We start from the raw sequence: 13404 nt of genomic DNA, 5'->3' as shown, positions 1-13404 counted from the left end.
TCCCTTAAATCTGCTTATTGCTTGAGTTAGAAGTAATAGAAAAGAACAGTATCAGTGTGGTGTGTGTGTGTGTGTGTGTGTTGTGTGTGTGTGTTTTGATTATGATGGTATTATGTGGTTGGTTAACGCCAAAGCATCAACAAATCTAATGGTGAAAAACTGGCTATGTGCAATGAAGCAGAGTGGAGACTGCAAGTAATTGCTAATTCAGATTACAATACTCTTGTCTTCACAATTCTTGTTTCTACTTCAGGCTATTGCTTGCCCTTTGCCCAAATTATCCACCTACTCCAGTGTACCCCTCTGCTTAAATTGTGGAAACCTCATCATTAAACTGCTATGTTTGCATATCTGAAGCTGTAAGAGTAGATTACACAATTTTCTAGTCATATTGAGATAATTCACATATTAGGTACTGAATTTTTGCTTGATTTTGGTAACAGATAATTGTTTCACTGTGAGAGTTAGATATAATAGATTTTTAACTATTTTTATTGAAATCACTGTTACACTTCTAACAAAAAACTGGAGACATTGTGTGCTTTGAATTTGCTTTTAATATTAAAAGTACCTAAATTCATAAAGGTAAGAAAAAATTTAATGATGTCCTGATGTTGGGATATTAGAGGATGCCCTGGTAAATTGGATGGCAGGTGGTACAGATAGGGCCAAAAGAGAAGAAGCAAACTAAACACAATCTTTTCAAACTCTGGTAACGCTGCTGTAAATTTTAATTGATGTGTATTTTGTTAAATACATGTTGGCAAAGTCTTTAAGAATATGAATGAATTAGATGAAAGTACACACTTCAATAAGAAATGATGTTGTTTTCTTTCTATGGTTCTGTAACTCAGAAAATGGAAAACAGAATTTAGTCCAAAAATGTCTCTTTTTATATTAGATTTAAGGATGTCAGCAAATTGGATTAACTGACTTTAAATTTGAAAGAATAGTTGAGATATGGAAAGATTATGTTTGGGACTAATAAAAAGTTCATTTATGTCTGAGGTGTGTGAGTGAGGTTGGGAGGAACAAGGTTCTGGGTGCTGTTTACCGATTCCCTCTCTCCATTCTGTAGAAACTCAGACTCTAGTGTGCTGTTTGCCCTATAAATATGCAAACTGATATTTGCATAGGATAAAATATTTAGTCAGATACCTTGGCTGATTTCCAGTTGATTATTACTTTGTCTGGGTTTCCCCCCCCAATAATAAAGCATTTAGATAGCAAGTTCTATTCAACAGTTTAGTATTGCTTATTCCTTACTGGTCTTTGTACTCATGACAAGCTCATGGGTAGGAGGTTCATGTGAAAATAGGTTCCAGAAAGAAAAAGAGAAAAGAATAAAAAAAAGAGGAAAAAAAAAAAAAAAAAAAAGATACTTTCAAGTGACCATAGAGGAAACTGCAGTTTGGAATACTTCATTTTGTTGGTAATCCCAGAATTCTGTGCTTCCTCTAGAGTTAGGCACAAAGCCTGTGTTCATAAAGGCTAGTTTCAGGGAAACTAGTGTCATGCTGCTCACACCTCTCTGGGGAATCTGTGATACAAATAAAAGCCATAGAACCCACTGATTATAAGGAATTTTGAAATAAAGTTTTAAGAACCAGGATCTCCAATCTCCATAGAATATACTAACCTTCAGAATTCTATTGGCGAGCTTTTTTTTTTGTCTTTGCTTCTTAAAAAGTCCCATAGGAAACATTAAGTTCAGCACAAGGTTTAAAAATTCAATCTTGTAATAGTGAATGAAAATAAATACTGGCACGGTTCTCTCTAGTGTCACAGGATGTAATTGACTAAAAGACACAGATAGACATAGGCAGAGTCTAGTTCATTTAATGTAAACAAAAAGATCTACATCCCAAGGTGACTTCCCAGAGCAGGGGATAGCATCTAACAGCACTTCCTCTCGGAGGCAAGCTTCCCTAGCCTACTGGGGAAGTCTTGCCAGTTCCAGGTGAGGATGCCATCATGTCTTTCAAGAAGCTCCCTTTCATGTATTCCCTCTTCTTGTGAAGAATCTAATTCTGTGTCTGAGCATTTGCCAAGTACAAGTAACTGGTAACAACTCCAGATTATTCCTGAGTGAATCAAATGTTGATATTCCAGGCACATAATACCTGCTAGCAGGTCCAACCTGCATGCCTACCTAAGGCTTATTCCTGCAAAACTAATGATGCAAGAATTCTGGTATTTTTTAAATGATAAACATTCCAGCTTTTATAGTGGTTTCTTAAAGTCATGAAAATAATATAGCATTTGTGCTAAACTTGTAGTCATGCTACATGTAGGAAATATCCATGTGAATATAAAATACTAAGTTATTTCATATACATGTGCACACACTTATACATACACATATGTGCATATGTTTATATTATCTTTAGTAATTAGTTATATCACTGAAGCGAACAAGCATTGCTTTATATATGTTGTATATTCTCAGCATAATATATTTTGCACTATAGCTATTCATTAAATCTGTGTGGTAAATGTAAGTTATGGTACCAAAAGGAATTATATATATGTGTATACATGTGTGTATATATAAATATATATTGCATATATATGAATTGCATATATATATATAATATTGCATAGTGTGTGTGTATACATATGTGTGTGTGTGTAATATATATATATATATATATATATATATATATATATATATAAAGCTCATACTGCTTGCTTCCTACATGACTGGTTTTTATTATTTAGGTTTCAGGAGTATCTGAGAACTTGTTGCATAGAGTTTGAGACCTGAAAGTGTTCAAGTATATGAAGAAGATGCCAAATTATTCTAACACTAATAAAACACCTCTTTCAGGACTTGAACTCTACACTTTAGTTTATGATTTCTTTTCTTAGAATATTTATTACATTGGAAACTTCTGGGGCAAATCTGTTTTTCACACACATGCACACATAATATACACATTTATATATAATTTTATGTCTGAAGTGTAAAAGAATGAAAAAGAGATCGTCATAGTAAATAGGAAACCAACAAAAATCTAGTATCTTTAAGGCACATTTTTTCCCCTTGTTTACTTTTACTGTGTCCAATTAAACAGTCACCAGTCAAAAGGACTAAAGGAGCACAGAAGTAATTGTTGAGATTGTACGTGCATAAATATAAATAGTATATATATTTCCATATTATATAGATAATGGACTACTTTGTGGGTTTAATGTTCTAAATTGCCAAATGAGATTTAATTTTAGCTAATGTTGAATTAAAATTATGAAGCAATCATCTTATTAAAACCTTTTGAATTATTTGCTATCTCAATTAATTTGCATACTCTTAAAGAATGATTTAACAAGTGACAGAAGCCTCAAGGTATTTTATACCATTCTATAGCCTGTTACGAGAAGCTACATCACCAAAATGAAATAGTTTAAATTACTAAATTCTTGTGTACACTGCTTGATCCTGGAAAACAAACAAACAAAACTATTTTATCATAATATTTTTAACTTTTACATTTGCCAATTATCACAAATGATATGGGCCAGAATAAGTAGCTGCAATTAATTATAAAAGTTTGAAAAATAATGATTTAAAGTTAATCTAAACTTCTAAAAATTTGCTAGGTGAAACTACAAAGTGCAATATGAAGTTTTAATAATCTTCAAATTTTTAGCCATTACTTAATTTCGTCTCCGGGTATTTGGAACTGTATAATTCTTTTGTTAAGTTTCCAGCTCATTTTTATTTGAAACCGATTTATTCTCCTACAATAGAATCTTTGAAAAGAATTATATGTGTTAACTGATCCATATCATTTAAAAATCATAGTGTGTATAGAGCTTATTGAACAAAACTAGAACAATTTCCTAACAAAGTTATAGTAATAAAATGATAAAAATTAAATGATTTAATTGACCCATTAGAGTAGTGATTGTTTGAATCTTGATTAAATAAAAGTCCCATTGGATGAATAAATTCAAATATATATTTGAAAGAAGGAACTAAGATATGCCTATTGTCCCCCAAAGGAAATTGTTGTTTTTTTATTTATGTATTATATAAGTATACTTACAACATTATGTACTCTGAATTTAATTTCATAAACTGTAAAATTTTATTTTAATAAAAGCTATCCTTTAAACGGTTTCATCTCAGAGCACTGGTAATATCTTTCAGTTAAGTGAGTATATTTTGAAATACAATTTTCTTGAAAATCAGTTGGAAAAGATATATACTGCATTGAATGTTACTTTTATTATCAAAGCTTCATTATATATATGCACATTTGTTGCACCTACCGTACAAATAGGAGAAAATCAAATTTAATTTCATATACAGGGAATCTACTCAGACTTGGAAATTCCAAAGACAGTCTGGCAAAGTGAGGTCCCTTATCATTTGGAATGAAGGAGGAGGCAGGTAGTAGTCTGGGACTTCAAAGGGAAAGAATGCAATTCACAGGAAAATGAAAAAGAGTAAATGTTTGGTAAGCAAATATTTGTTGCGTTATTGGGAAACAGTGGGACACAGAAGATTTTGATCAAACAGGCCTTGCTAGGTTCCTCCCAGTCTATCATACCCTAGTTTATAGCATAATGTAATTATCTATGGTGATAGCTCTCTTTCTGGAACAGGTTCTCTTTCTCAATTCTTTGTAGGCAGTTGAGGGGGGGAGGTAAAGAGGTTTTCCTGAATCTGCTGGGCCTAGATTGCTTTTTAACTCAAAATAATCTTCCTGCCAAAGTGGCCCATCTTGGGGTGGCCTACCCTTGGTCCCTACAAGAAGATCATGGAACTTATATAGGAAAAGAAACTTAAATACAGATTAGAATGTAATGCTCACTATTGTTAAGTTATTGAGTAATTTTGTGTAATGTTGAGATGTATAGAATTACTATTGCGTGAATAGAAGTACTTTTTGGATTTTTTTAAACAGCAAAATTGCCCTGAAAATGATAGTGGGGCTAGAGATTAATCTAAAGTTAATACAAGAGACAAAGTAACTATTGATTAAAGAGGATGCAAGCAATTTGCCTTCTTCACACAGGAAGATGTTAAAGCTATCCAAAGGAATTTATAATTAAATGGACAAGAATTTTAACTTATTAGCAGAACAATAAAAGGGCTTCCAGCTCAGTAGCCTACTTACCCAGATGCTTTTCCTATTTTCCATATTAATTCAGTCTATCCCTTCTCAACCTTCTAGACAAGATTATTTGGTGTTGACTCATTAGCTAGGCTCCTTTACTCCCTTCTCCTGTTTCCACCAATTTGTCAACTGCTTTTCATTATTCAAGTCCTGGCCAAATCCCCTCCCTTTAGAAAGCCTCTTGGTACTGGAGAAGGGTACTGATTGTGACCCATTTCTAGAGCCTCAATACTTAGGAAAAGTTCATCACTTTTTAAAAGTCTACCTGGGGGCGCCTGGGTGGCGCAGTCGGTTAAGCGCCCGACTTCAGCCAGGTCACGATCTCGCGGTCCGTGAGTTCGAGCCCCGCGTCGGGCTCTGGGCTGATGGCTCAGAGCCTGGAGCCTGTTTCCGATTCTGTGTCTCCCTCTCTCTCTGCCCCTCCCCCGTTCATGCTCTGTCTCTCACTGTCCCAAAAATAAATAAACGTTGAAAAAAAATTAAAAAAAAATAAAAAATAAAAAATAAAAGTCTACCTGGATGGGGCGCCTGGGTGGCGCAGTCGGTTAAGCATCCGACTTCAGCCAGGTCACTATCTCGCGGTTCGTGAGTTAGAGCCCCGCGTCAGGCTCTGGGCTGATGGCTCAGAGCCTGGAGCCTGTTTCCGAATCTGTGTCTCCCTCTCTCTCTGCGCCTCCCCCGTTCATGCTCTGTCTCTCTCTGTCCCAAAAATAAAAAATAAACGTTGAAAAAAAAAAAGTCTGCTTGGTAAGAAATTATTAACTTCATTATTAACTTCATTAACCCACTAGAATGTAGGTTGGGAAAAGCTTTTAAGTTTACTAACAATATAATATTTTAAGCATTCATTTTTCATATTTTATGTTTAAAGGATTATTGCACAGAATTTAGCATTTATTATACAGAGTTCTTTTATTTGAATTAAATGGCTATGTTGTTGTTTGCAGCAGTTATTATAAACATTAATCAACTGAACCCTAAGGTAATGTTAATATTATAAAAACAATATTTATGCTATTTTCTCTGATCCTACCTTTCCTGTCCCCCAGATAGTTAAGATCTTCTCTTCGGAAAGAAGAAGCAATATTCTTATAAGTTGGTGTACAATTTAAACTGTATAAAATAAAACTCTCGAATTTCTACTTCAAGTCAGTATGTCATATAAATATATCTTACCTCATTTCCCAGTGGATTTAATGAGGAATTATAATGGAGCTGCCTTGAAAACAGATGTGTTTAAACATTTTATTTTTGTATTACTACTGAACATTTGAAAATTGAACTTCCCAAGTGGATATGTTATTCTGCAGAGTGTATTTAGGATGAATTTACTTGAGCTGAACTGCTCCTGCCCTCCCAGGTAATCAATCTCTTTGCTCCCTGTTTTCTCCCTCTTCCAGAGAGGATAGCATGGTAGATAACCATCTAAGGGAGTTATCAGAGAAAACAGAAAATCTCTCTCTTTTTAAAATATTTTTTAATGTTTTTTTTTGAAAGAGAGAGAGAGAGCACAAGCAGGGGAGGAGCAGAGAGAGGGTGACAGAGGATATGAAGCAGGCTCTGTGCTGAGAGCAGAGAGCCTGACGTGGGGCTCAAACCCATAAGCCATGAGATCATGACCTGAGCTGAAGTAGGATGCCCAACTGACTGAGCCACCCAGGGGCCCTAAAACTCTCTTTCTAAAGAGCTTCTCAATGTAGAATACAGATGTGATGTCTTTATTGAACAGTCAAGTATAGATTATCTGGAAAGAGGATAGGTTTATTCAGAATAAAGATCATGTAAAGAAACTATATCCATAATTTATTTCATTGTTGCTATTTTAATGTAGATACAAGCATGGTTTAATATTTAGAAAGCCTTAAACATTAACAGTTTTGTTTTCAGTGTCCATATAAAGAAGTGGAATGAGGGGGCAGCCAGTTTTAGAAGGATGATTAAAAGTAGTCCAATTTAACCAGTCAAGTCTTGTGTTTATTGATATTGCCAAGTTAAGTACTTAGGCCCACCCCTGTAGTGCAGAAAAAAAATTAAGTGTAAATAACAGCATTTCCATAATACTGAAAAGATATTTTCCCTGAAATAGATCTGTGATTAAATTAAATGTGCTTTGAATGAGGAAAGTTTATACTGTCTCCTTTCCCAGTGTCTTTTCCTCACCTCCTCCCTTCCTCATTTTATGGAAGTATATTCTCTAAGAGAGGTGAAATAAACACATATATCAATAAATGTGTGACTATAAAATTTTTGTAACTTTTTTCATTGTAGTTAAAAAGGGATTTACCTCTCATCGAAAAATAAATGTATTCTTCCCAAATATAGAATTTAGACATCTTCTAAATACCATGTTCTTCTCCCATGAAAATAAAAATGTAATAATCCTAATCCATTAAAATAAATCATACATAGAAGTTTATAATAGTATACCCCATGGACATGACTGTGTTTATCAATTTATTTTAAATAATATACCACCAATAAAATGCTTTGTGTATGGGAAAATATAAAGTAGGCAGAAGACATAGCTCTGTGGTTAAGAAAAAAATCCATAATCATTTCAGAAGTTAGGTAACAATGTAAGAAATTGAATATCAAAAAAGCAGTTAGTCATATACATAAAAGCAATCAGGAAGTGAGAAATCATAGGCCAGTGTTGTGAGAGAAAGGCATGACTTATACTGTCCCTCTAAGCAGAAGACACACATTTAATCAGTGTTTAAACCACCTGCAAGCAAATAGAATTCATAAAGAATTTTAGCTTATGTTTTGTTAGTAATTTTATCTTTATTTATTATCAATTGTTTGATTATCTTAGTTTGATATTTAATACCAGCCCCATATTTTTTTGTCTTTGCATGTATTATATTGTTTTGGGTTATATTATATTCTGTTTTGTTAATAACTTTTAAACTAGTAGTAAACTCCTTTACTGTGTAAGCTACAGGAGGGTCTTCTTAGGTGCAATTATTTCCAAACCCATGGGACTACCATAGACACATATGGCATCAAATTCAGTTTATAGATATAAGGTTGGAAGCACAGCTTGCTGGCATGCCCTCTCACTCCCCACTCCTGGGGACACTTGAGAATTCTGGAAGCACGTTTGCCTGTCAGGACTGAAAGAGGAGTTATGCTACTGACATCTAGGGCTCAGCGGCCAGGAATGCTGTTAGATGTCCCAAATGCATAGGCCAAACTCCAGAGAAAGAATTATTCTGCATAAAATGTAATAATTTGTTTTATGTAGGGGTTGTCCTATTAATTTAAGGGAATTTAGAGGCATTCTTGGCCTCTAATCTTGAGATGTCAGTAGCAAGCCTCTCCTCACGTCATGACATTAAAAAAAAAAAAAAAGAAAAAAAAAGAAAAAATGTCTTCAAACATTGCCATATATCCCCTGATGGTCAAACTTACCCAGGTTAAGGCCCACGACCTATATAATGTACAAGAGAAGAGCTACATAATTTGGGGATGGGAACTCTGGCAGAAGCTTCTGCCCCACAGGAACCAATGTTTCTTATACCAAACCTATAGGTACAACTGTGAAAATCCCTGAAGTTACAGTCACTACACCAGTAGCTCAAAGCTATGGCATCCTATTAGCTATTATTCCTCTATTTCTATTCCTCTCAATCTAGAAGCAATTTAATACAAAAATGTTACCTAAAATCAAAGTTGACATTCTTCCCTTGTCAAGTTACCAGGGCAGCAGAGCAGAACTTTAAAAGAAGGTCAGATTCTCATGCAGCAGGGAAAAGGCTTTTGTCATCGCTTCAAATGTATCTACTCTTCATCTGCCATGTTAAACTTTCTTAGTAATTCTTTTGTGTTGGTATTCTTTGTTTGATCATAATAATTACAGTTGTGGATATCAAGCAAGTATGTTTCCAACATACTTCACTTATTATTATTTTTTTTTTTTTGGACTCCTTTTCTGTAAACTGCTGTGCCTGTATTCTTTCTTTGTAAGACTTTTGGCTTTGTATCTGGGTTTGGGAGGGAGTAGCTGTATTTCATGCTGTTCCATCGGATCATTTGATCTCTTATGAATTCCTTTCTTCTGGCAAATGAGTATTTCCTTGAATCCTTAAAGATTCTAGTAGGAAAAAAGCAAAAATTCTTCAAAAGGAAACTTTGAGACTTAAGCTAACCATGCATTGTGAAACTGAAAGAAATTCTCCCTTGATTTCACACATATTAGATTTATTTTAAACGTGGAAATTACTTTTTTCTTCTTAATTCCAAACTATTTGCAAAGAGAAAGAAGTGAAATACTTTTTGGAAAATTAGTGAATGTGTGGATTTTGTTCTTTAATATTGTTTCTCAGTGAATGAAATAAAATGTTTTCCTTCAGACTGTTATGTAGCTTGGGTAGCATTGTTTTTTCTTTTTTCAATTAAAGAGGGGTTTAACTTTAAAAAATAATCAATGCTGGATAATACTAAAAATTAAGCAGAAATTGAAAAAATCTTTAAGAAAAATGACGTATATTTTCTTAGTATGTTAACTATTTGCATTGAACTGTATGAAATGGCAGAATTAATCTGATGTTCCTTCAGTTATTCTCAGTTTCACTCTGTCAGCATCAACATTTTTTCCAGTGATTCTACTATTTGAAGATATATGTTCTTAAGCACAAGCTAACTGCTTTGTGTACAACATAGAATGATAAATATAATATTTTATTGCTGAGTTAAAAGACACAAGTAATCTGAGTATGTGAAGTTTTCACTGTAATTACTGACTTAAAACCTGAAGCTACAAATGTATGCAAATATTTAGAGAGATATCAATGTGTATGATAGATGTCTGTCTGCCCATCTATCTACCCTTCCATCCATCCAGCCATCAATCCTTCTGCCTCTCTCAATGTTATTAGCTTCATGCATTTTGCATCTTTACTGAGTGAACACTCATTCTTATTAATGCATTTTTCTTCTTTGCCTTTTATAATTCCATATGTGCTAGTTCTGTTTTAACTTTCCACTTATGTCTTTATTTCTGTTTATTCTTCTTTTCTCCAAATCAGGTTTTGTTTCTATTTTTCTTTTACTCTACACTCCCTTGCTTGGCAATTGAAGGACTTAAACTATGACTATGCAGATCTTCCCTGCATTTGTATCTGGGACAGTCAGGCAGCTTCTGTGAATTTCAACTTAGTTTCCTGATTTATTCTAAAATCTAATATGACTATAATTAAACTTATAGTGATTCCTTAATTATTTTTTCTCCTCTTGAGTTCCCTGCTCCACCTAAAAAGATCTCGCTCCTCTCTGTTATGAAAGTCATCATTCTATCTTCCTTCTTTCCCAATATGCAACTGAAAATCAGGATATTGGATTCTGAAATTTGAGATATGGTTTAAATTCCAGCTTTGCTACTTTAACTGTAATTTCTCTCAGTGTTCATTCTCCATATCTGTCATCTCTGAGGACCAAATTAAACGATGCCAGAACAGTGTTTATCCAATGTTTGGCACATAGATAGTACTTCCTAATCATTAGCTCTCAGTTCTCAAAACCTTCTCAGTATCTATTCAGTCCTCTCCAGTCCCACTGTCATTTTCAAAGCTAGGCCCTTTATCTCCTGCAAGAAATTCCTATTTTTCCCCACCTCTCATCTTCTCTTTCCCCCTCAGAACATCAGTGTCAGATGAACATTCCTTTATGAAGAACACTTTCGGTTGCAAATAACAGAAAATTCTTATCTAAATCCTTTTTTTTTTCTTTTTCTTTTTTTTTTTTTTTTTTTCCTCTCCTCCAAGGATTAACTCCAGTGGGATCTGATTCCCTCGGCTTAGGTAGCCATTCTGTATAGCAAAGGCATGGCTGCAAGCATTCGTTATTCCCTCTTTAGAAATTCTGTATTGCTGCTCACTACCCATGATTCAAAGTTCAGACTGCTAGACTTCGCAAACAGGATCCTCCACCGTTCTGTGAGATCATATGCCATATTCCAGTCAAGGTGAACATTTCATTATCCGGTGCACTTTTGAATTTGGTGCTTTTTGTAATTTCATTTTTTTCCTAATGAATATGCTTAAAGTCACCTCTCCTGAACCTACTCTTTACCATTTTTAAAGCAACAGTTGAATGCCATTTGTCGCATAAAATTTCTCTCTGAAACCTCCAGCTGTATCTAATCTTTTTATTCTCTAAATTGACACTTTTTTTTTCTGGACTTACCAATTTCAACATTCTATTCCTAAATTATATATATGAGATATATATAATAGATGTAGATATAGATCTTCTTTTCTCCCTTTTTTTCTCTCTCATAAGAACATAAGTTCTTTTTTTCATGAATCATGAATGTGTCTTCCTAAAGGACCTAGATCAGAAAATGCATAAACTAATAAATTATTTGAAATAGGTACTTCTGGCTTTGGTCATGTTTTTCAGCTGCTGTTTTGTTAATGAAGATATAACATTACATGTACAGTTTTTACTATAACTATGAATATGAGTACATTTCTAGGGGAGAAATAGGTTATAAATTGTAGGATAGGTTCCGATTCTGCAACTGGTTCTAATCCTAGATTTTTTAAATTATTTTTTATTGTTTATTAATTTTTGAGAGAGAGACAGAGTGCAAGTGGGAGACAACAGAAAGAGAGGAGACACAGAATCTGAAGCAGTCTACAGGCTCTGAGCTGTCAGCACAGAGCCCAGCGTGGGTCTGGAACCCACGAACCATGAGATCATGACCTGGGCCAAAGTCAGACGCTTTACCAGCTGAGCCACCCAGGCACCCCTAATTCTAACTGTTTTTAATGTGTGACTAACTCTGTCTCTACAACCAATTTCCTTATGCAAATGAAGAATTTAGTAGGATGATCTCTTAAGTCATGGTCAAGTTTGAAATTGTTGCCAGTAAGTGTCTGATGTATAATTTATGCATATATCACAGCGAACCCATATTTTAGTAGCCATTTCAAGAATCTCCTAGAAACTGTATGCTTGAATCAAAAAGATGCATGATGAGGGGCATCTGGGTGGCTCAGTCAGTTAAGCGTTTCCACTCAGGTCATGATCTTGTGGCTTCCTGGGTTTGAGCCCCACATCAGGCTCTGTGCTGACAGTGCAGAGCCTGCTTGGGATTCTCTATCTCCCTCTCTCTCTCTGCCGCTCCCCCTCTTCTGCTGTCTCTGTCTCTCTCAAAATAAATACATAAACTTTTTTAAAAAAAAAAGATGCATGATGACAACATTTCATTGGAAGAAGTTCCCAGTGTTAAAATGTCTGTTCTGTGTTAAAGACGGGTAAAAAATTTAAAAAAGATAACCTGAAGACAAGTAGAACATTAATTATATCTGCTTTACATCTATTGCATCTAGAGAAAATACATTTGAAGTAATGGAAAAAGCATTCTTGGTATATAGATAATGACAAGAATTTAGTGTCTGTGAATTAAAATTTCAGAAGTTTATTAAACATATCATCCTTGTGAATTTTACTTGAGTCTTTTCCTTTGGTTTATGATTAACTTCACTGTAGAGTAGGACTGATCACTAGGTACAGTACTGAATCCATAAACTATTACAAATATCATGCATACAAATATGTGTTATTTTGCAGTTACTTTTAAAGACTGTGGATCTGCTATCTTATTAAGGATACTACTGTGTGGTTTCTTCTTTAGAAGAAAGAAGCAACTTTTTTAAAGCAACTTAAATTATTTTATTTTTGTGTGTATGTATGTCTGTTTCTATGTAGATATCCTTTGCAGCTTATCTATAAAGAAAATATACAAAGCAATGGAAAGATATGGTAGCTTGGAAATTAGTACTTTTCTCTCAAACACCATTTTATCTCACATGCCTAATTTAAAAATTAGATTGCCTGTTTGCTTTAGCAAGAAGCTTTTTCCAAAAAGTTTCTGAGTCTCTTTTTCTTCAGAGCAATCTGTTAAAAATTTCTGCTTCCAATGTTTAAACATATTGTGTCAGCTCATTTGAGTAAGAAAACCTAATTTGTTCAGCATACACATTAGTATTTATCTGGAGTTGAGTAAGATTTTAAGTGAAATGGCCATTTTGACCTTGGATAATAATAACAGTAGTATTTGATAACCATGTGACAGTCCAGAGTATGTTTTGGTTCCCTTCAGAGGTCTTGGGAAAGCATGATTATTTTCTGAGGCAGCTTTTGAACATTCTTACTTTCAGAAACTCTCTTTCTTTACCTCCCTCCGTCTTTGTCTTCTCTCTCCCTCTCTATACACAAATATACACATACATACGTACATACACACATACATGCATGCACACACATACAC

General features: G+C 34.2%; 1 protein-coding gene across 2 annotated transcripts in view; it reads left to right on the top strand.

The window, feature by feature from the left end:
- The window catches only part of MDGA2 (MAM domain containing glycosylphosphatidylinositol anchor 2), an 852594-nt gene that overhangs the window by 655333 nt on the left and 183857 nt on the right, over positions 1 to 13404 (top strand). The gene's annotated exons all lie outside the window — the stretch shown is intronic.

Source organism: Felis catus, chromosome B3 (assembly GCF_018350175.1).
Source record: "Felis catus isolate Fca126 chromosome B3, F.catus_Fca126_mat1.0, whole genome shotgun sequence".
Classification (NCBI taxonomy): domain Eukaryota; kingdom Metazoa; phylum Chordata; class Mammalia; order Carnivora; family Felidae; genus Felis; species Felis catus.
The sequence above is the reverse complement of the archived record's forward strand: the minus strand, read 5'-3'. Positions and strand labels throughout refer to the sequence as shown.